Here is a 7,516-nt window from a genome sequence, read left to right on the forward strand (position 1 = left end):
CTTTCATAGCCGCAAATTAACCCCAACACTTTCAACCTTCTAATTCAATATGAATCACATATACAATGACCTAGTTAGGAAGAATAACAGCTTCTTGGTTTCCTGTTTCATGGAAGAAATATTAATTATGTCAAACTGAATTGTCAAAACAGTTTGGTAAAAACCAAAAAGTTTAACTAAATAGTTATTTTGAACAACCCTGGTACTCTTTTCTCTTATCGATAGTTTCGAAGCAAAATATTAACTAAAACCAGTTCAAAATCTCAAGGTAACAAACTACTTATACCATAAACAATAAAATCATCAGCTTTCAAAAGTCAAACATTTAAGTCATATGTTTATTATGAAATTATTATACATGTCTTTATTTTCTTGAGTTGTGTATCATTATAGCTGATAGATTACTTTTTTATGCTTACCAAATTTGTTTTTATTATCATAAAAAAGGGTACACCATACTGGGGAAAAATAAAAAATAAAAACAAAGAAAAAGACAACAAAAACTCACCAAAAACATCATCCACCACATAGCTAGCCCAATCCTCCTTGACATTAGTTAACTTATCTTTAGAGTAGGTGCGACATTTGTGGTCAGGAAAGTACTTCAAATATAAATAAATAAATAAAATTGAGTTAGAACTAAATTACATTAATAAGATTACAAATTAATAATAATTAAAATCACGTACATTTATGGGGATCATATTTTCATTTTCCATGATGACCTCTTTCATATATCGCATTACAAAATATCCACAGTCAATAACATTAATTTGACGGGGGCACTGCAAAAAAAAAAGTTACATCGATTACTTTTACTCTACATAATTGTATAAAAACTACTTTAATTTCAATCTACCTTTATTTTTGGCCATGTAATTTTCTTTGACTTGGACACTTTAGAATTAATATGGGCACCATAAATTTGCAAAGCACTGTCAAGATTAAATTAACTTCAAATGAGTAATTATTATAAATAATCATACTTACATAATTTTGAAATTAAAAGAGTCGATACTCACTTATCAAACTTTGTTTTTAAATTTTGATATTTTGTTGGCTCACCATTCAACGGGTCCATGTAATATATCATCTCAGCATCAGGATTGATTACAAGCAACACCCAATGTTTACTGCACCAAACATTTAAATATTACAATAAAAAATTTGCATTCAATATATTTTGTTGACGTAAATAAAAATTTGAATAGAATTCTCACCCTATATTGCAAGGTGCAAGAATCATCCTATCCTTGAACAACTTATCTTTTAAGAGTATTTTTGCTATAGCATTTCCTTGATTATCGTCCCGTGATACATGTGGGGATATGAAGGAGAACTTGGTTATTAATCCATTTGGACTAATGAACTTGTCAAACAAGTACCTTCAAATTAAAAACAATTAAAGATATTAATATTATCTCACAATATAAATAACATTAATATTAATTGATTGGTCAAATTAGAGAACATTGGTAATAATAGAGGTACCTGGAAAATACAGTGATAATAGAGGCAATTAACCAGTTATGATCAATAATCTCTTTTATATTATCTACCCGTAGACGCTCTAAAAACTCTTCACCAAATATACTCTCCTCCATATTTATATGAATTGAGGATCCAGCCTTCAACATCTTTGTTGTATACATTTCAAGGAACGGTAAATTTGCAAGACCAGATGAACAACCAACTTTAGGGGACTCTTGAATTTTGAATTTTTTGTTGTTTTTGTTGGGTGATGAAACTGATTCAACACTTCCCTGGATATTCTCATCTTTGTTTTGGAATTGATTAGGAATCTACATAGTTACATTAATGAAGGTTAGTGATAAAATAATAAAACAGGTATATATTACCATGCGATCAAGCAAGTAGATAATAAGAAATTTACCTTTTCACATTCACCAACAAATTGAAGAAGTTTAAGTGGCCATGGCACAATTGTTCCTATTGCCTGACCAACCATGGATACATCTCCATATTCAACAGATATAGGCAATGGAGCATTTGGCACAATAGAAACTTCGATCTTAACCTTGACATATCCAGGTGGTAATGTAATGTCGTGCACTATATTACCTTCGGTGTTATATAGTTTACCACGAGCAACCAAACACCGACTTGGGGATGATAAATAGATATCAACAGACAAAAGACCCTAAACCATTGCGATATGAATGTAAACATTATTATCATTATTGAGCAAAATAAATATTGGAATTTCTGAGTTAATAAACATAGTAATTACCTCCAGAATGTTGCCAAATGATACAGCGTTGCAAGACCTTTTATCACTAGGTTTTTGCCTCTCTACCACTTGTTTTGGTTGTCGTCTCTCCATTACTTCTTCAACTACTTCTTCAGGCTGTTTCTTCTCAGCCACTTTCTCAGTGTTTTGCCTCTCAGACACTTTTTGAGTATGTTGCCTTTCTGCTACTCTTTCAGGTTGATGTGTCTCTATTATTTCATTGGTTTGTTGCCTCTCTAACTTATATCTCTCCAGCTTCTCTCTCTCTAACACCTCAACTCTATTCTTCAGTTTATTGCAAATGCCATAAAGTTTTTCAAGGTCCATTTGTGTGGGCCGAATTTGACGTGGATTTATGTCTCTAGAACATACCCCAAAACCATAACTCCTAACACTGCCAGAGTAGTTTTTGGGATTATTTAGAGCCTTAAATAATATATCTGTAGGACCAAGGTCTTCTCTCTGTTCTTCAGTTAAAGATTGTGTTAACTTCTCCTGACATTGATAAGTAGAAAAAACTTGTTAACCATCATCATAATTAACAAGAGAATCTGACATGCATGCAAAATATTAATATTTGACTTACACATTCATCCACAACTCCTTGAACATTTTCATTATCAATCACTCCATCTTTATTGACACGGGCAGCCTTCCACACTTGACAACGGGTTACCGGTTCATTTCCGGACTCTTCTATCTATATATACATTTTGACAAATTAACACAACTACAAAACATTTTTAACATCTTGTACAACACTTTTATACATAAACTTACCATATCATCTTCAAGACGAGCACAACCTAAACGTGATTTTCTATATGGATGTTGAGGATTCAATGCTCTTTCTCGATTTTCAATACTAAGTTTCTGCAATAATTATAAAGTTATTTGGCTAATAAAAGGGTATCCCCCAACAATATCACTAATACTAGAATTTTAAATTGTAATATATGAGGTAAAACTATTAGCATGTAAAACATTAAGGATCCATAACTAAGTAATAAAAATATTACCTGAAAATGTATACTCATACGCTGAGCTACAAAGTTATCCCAATGCTCTTGTTTTATACAGTAAGAATATTTCGCAGGACGTTGTTTATTAAAATCACCATTACTATCTTTCAGAAAAAACTTGGCAATTTTGGTTCTGAATGTCCGATGCAACTTTCCAGCTTCTCTCAATACATATTCACGATGTTCATCGCCAATTACAAAAGCTTTCTGCAAGACAATGTATATCATGACCAATTATAACAAAAATAGAAATAGATTAACTTTAATATAGCTCAATTTCTTAAAAGGGAGATTAGTTCAATTAAAGGTTCAGTTTACTTCTAAACTTTTATTTGAACAACCCCGCAAATAGATTAACTTAAATAAAATTTTACAACTAGATTGAGTTAGTGTGTTACTTGAATTTCATCCCAAATGTTTTCTTTATAGACATCCACAGCGGCTTTGTTTCTTTTTGCACTCCAATTGTCCAAGCTAATTGGAACTAGCCGACGAACTGTGACACCAATGAAACTAGCAAAACTCTTACTATTATGCTTAACTGGCTGACGTCTTGCATTCCATTGAACCTAAAACAAAATTGAAGTGCAAAAAAATAAAAATAATCAGCAGTCTCACTAATATCTATTAACATTCAAAGAGTTTCATAAACAAAAAATCAACAAAATGATGTCCAATTCCATCTTTGAAGTCTCGCTAATATTTATTAACATCAAACTGCAAATTGCATGGTGCTGCCACATCTTTAACATCAAATTTTACCTCTATCCTATTTCCATTGCTTTTGGCTTTGTGAATTTTCGGCAACCGGGTCACACCACGTTTAGCAATTGTTTTCTTACTAGAACCACATTCATCATTAGTAGAACCCATTCACCTGAAAAGTGTAAACAAATTAATATACCATACAAGAATAACATTAAGAATCAATAACAATAAAAGAAAAAAAAATTAATATCCATACAAGATCAAGTCGGCCTTTTCCTCTTCCTTGTAATTGGAGTCCTAGTTTTCTGTTTTTTTCTTACCCATAATGATGGATTGATCCAAATCCCATCATTGTGATCGTTTCTCATATAGAGAATATCATCTGTGATTGGTTCATCCTCAAGTGAATGTGATGTGTTGAAGAAAGGATCATCCTCAACATCTCTATTTTCACATTCTTGATCATGGTGGTCATTTATTTTGTTACTTAGAAGCACAATAGACCACTTTTCATCGGCAGGATCAGTTACATAGAACACTTGGTGAGCTTGTGATGCTAAAATAAAAGGCTCATCTCTATACCCCTCTCTGTTAAGATCAACCTTCATGAACCCATGGTCAACTTGAACACCATTGTTGTTATCAACCCACTTGCAACCAAACACAGGCACTTGGAAAGATGAGTAATCCAACTCCCAAATATGTTCAATGACCCCAAAATATGACAATTTGGCAAATGCTGGATTTCTGTCTTTGGCACTTGAGATATGCAGAGATTGGGCTACGAGCGTGACACCGCTATTTTGCATAGTGCTTTGTTGATCATGTTCTTTCGTATAAAATGTATACTTATTAATCACATAACTAGAGTAAGAGAGAACATTTGCATTTGGGCCATTTGCTAGCCATCTCAATCTTTCTGAAATTGAATCTGGATTTTTAGCAAATTCTGAAAAAACGTGTTCTTTTAGCCATGATATAAACCTCCGATTGTGTTCTCTTGTTAACCAATTTTCACTTCTGTTAGGGTTCAAACTCTGAAGAATTTCCTTGTGCTTTTCAACATATGGCTCAACCTCATCGGCATTGTGTAGAACATACAAGTGGGCTTGCTCCAATTCTATTTGAGATGGTCACTAGTTTACTTGCACCAATCCCCTCCCCTATTGTTCTTCCTGAGTGTCGTGACATTGGAAGCCCTATGGACTCAACATTAGAGAGGAAGTCAGTAAAAAACTCAACAGCTTCTTCAACTATATACCGTTCAACGATACAACCCTCTGGTCGACTTCGATTTTTTACATACCCTTTTAATATCTTCATGTAACGCTCAATCAGGTACATCCACCTCATATAAGCTGGTCCACAATATTGTGTTTCCATGATAAGGTGGATAGTTAGATGAACCATTATGTCAAAAAAAGAGGGGGGAAAATACATCTCAAGCTCACATAAGGTGACAACAATTTCATTTTGTAGTGTCGGCAACTTCTCAGGGTCAATAACTTTGCTACAAACAGCTTTGAAGAAGAAACAAAGTTTAGTTATGGTCCATCGCACATTTTCAGGCAAAATGGAACGTATACCAATTGGAAGAAAATTCTCCATTAAAACATGACAATCGTGGGACTTTAAACCCTTTAATCTGAGATCCTTCATAGACACCAAACTCTTAATGTTTGAAGAGTAACCCTCTGGAACTTTAACATTGTGAAGAAACTTACAAAAGATCTTTTTCTCTTTTCTTGACAAAGTATGAGCTGCTGGAGGTAGAAATGTACGCTTCCCATCCTTCTTAACCGGCCTCAGTTCATTCCTTAATCCCATACTTTGCATGTCTAGCCTTGCCTTGATGCCATCCTTAGACTTTCCTGGTATATTGAGTAATGTACCAACGACACTATCAAAAACATTTTTTTCAATATGCATCACATCAAGGAAATGTCGTACATACAATGACTTCCAATATGGCAATTCAAAGAAAATTGACTTTTTTTTTTCCATCCACCAGTGATAAGTTCCCCTGAAAAAGGCTTTCCAAATTCAGTGCTCAAAAGCTTGACTTTTTCGTATAATTGATCGCCAGTCAAAGGCGACGGAGCTCTATCTTCTTCTGATTCACCATTAAATGCTTTTTTCCATTTTCGATAACGATGTTTGGTATTTAAGAATCTACGGTGCCCAAGAAATACATTCTTCTGACAATGTTCCAACCGTATCCAATTTGTATGATCTTCACATACGGGGCATGCACACTTTCCATTGACACTATAGCCTGATAGATTCCCATAGGCTGGAAAATCGTTAATTGTTCCAAATAACATAGCCCTCAATCTGAAGGATTCTTTTCTATACTCATCATATACCTCTACACCTGTCTCCCACATATGCTTTAAATCTTCAATTAATGGAGCCAGGTATATGTCTATATCATTTCCTGGTTGTGTGGGCCCAGAAATTAACATAGTCAACATCATGAACTTGCGCTTCATGCATAGCCATGGAGGTAGGTTGTAAATCAGCAAAATCATTGGCAAAGTAGTGTGCTTACCACTCTGAATACCATGAGGGTTTATTCCGTCAGTAGACAATGCAAGACGTAGGTTTCTTGTTTCTTCCCCAAAATCTGAGTAGTCATTATCAATTTTGGCCCATTGAGGAGAATCTGCAGGATGTCGAAGCATTCCATCATTAACCCTTTCATTTGCGTGCCATGTTAAGTTCTTTGCATCTTCCGCATTACGATACATGCGCCTAAATCTTGGTATTATTGGAAAATACCATAGTGCTTTGGATGGACCCGTTTCTTACTTCTTATATCGTGAAGCGCTACATTTAGGACACATATTTAATGATGCATACTCATTTCGAAATAAAATGAAATCATTTGGACAAGCATGTATCTTCTCATAACTCATGCCAATAGAACATAACAATCGTTTAGCCTCATAGGTTCGACTAGGGAGCACGTTATTCTTAGGCAAAATATCTTTTAACAAAGTTAGCAAGTCTGTGAAGCTCCTATCAGACCATCCATTTCCTGCTTTTAACTTATACAATTTTAAGACCGTAGACAATCTTGTGAATTTAGTACATCCTTCATACAATGGTGTCTCTGCATCAATTACTACCCTCTCAAACATTTTAGGACAATCACGGAGATCATCTTCAATTACATTCAGAATTTCTTCAACTCGATCAAACTCAAAATTTGTATCTTTTTCGAAATCAGTTGATGTATCTCTCTCATTCCTCCTCTTAGCGGACTTAGTTTTCTTTTCCCCGTGCATTGTCCAACATGTATAGCTTTTATCAATTCCATTACATATTAAGTGATCTTGCAAATCATTGGCACTAACATCCGTATAACAGCATTCCAAACAAGGGCATATGATTTTGCTAGTGTCTTCTGCATTAGCAATAGCAAACCTAACAAACTCTTGCACCCCATCTTCGTATTCTTTTGACGCTCGATTGGCCGACATCCATTTCCGATCCATAGTTCCTAACAAGTAACAAATATAACTAGTTAGCA

At 34.3% G+C, this 7,516-nt stretch overlaps 2 pseudogenes; both read right to left on the reverse strand.

Annotated features, from left to right (window-relative positions):
- On the reverse strand, window positions 1-4,234 carry LOC146926429 (uncharacterized; annotated as a pseudogene).
- Window positions 4,235-4,241: 7 nt separating this feature from the next.
- Window positions 4,242-7,481, reverse strand: LOC146926430 (uncharacterized; annotated as a pseudogene).
- Between the last annotated feature and the right edge of the window lie 35 nt (window positions 7,482-7,516).

The sequence above is a fragment of the Medicago sativa genome, chromosome 4 (genome assembly GCF_051527215.1).
Source record: "Medicago sativa cultivar Bolivia chromosome 4, Bolivia_mono, whole genome shotgun sequence".
Taxonomy (NCBI): Eukaryota; Viridiplantae; Streptophyta; class Magnoliopsida; order Fabales; family Fabaceae; genus Medicago; species Medicago sativa.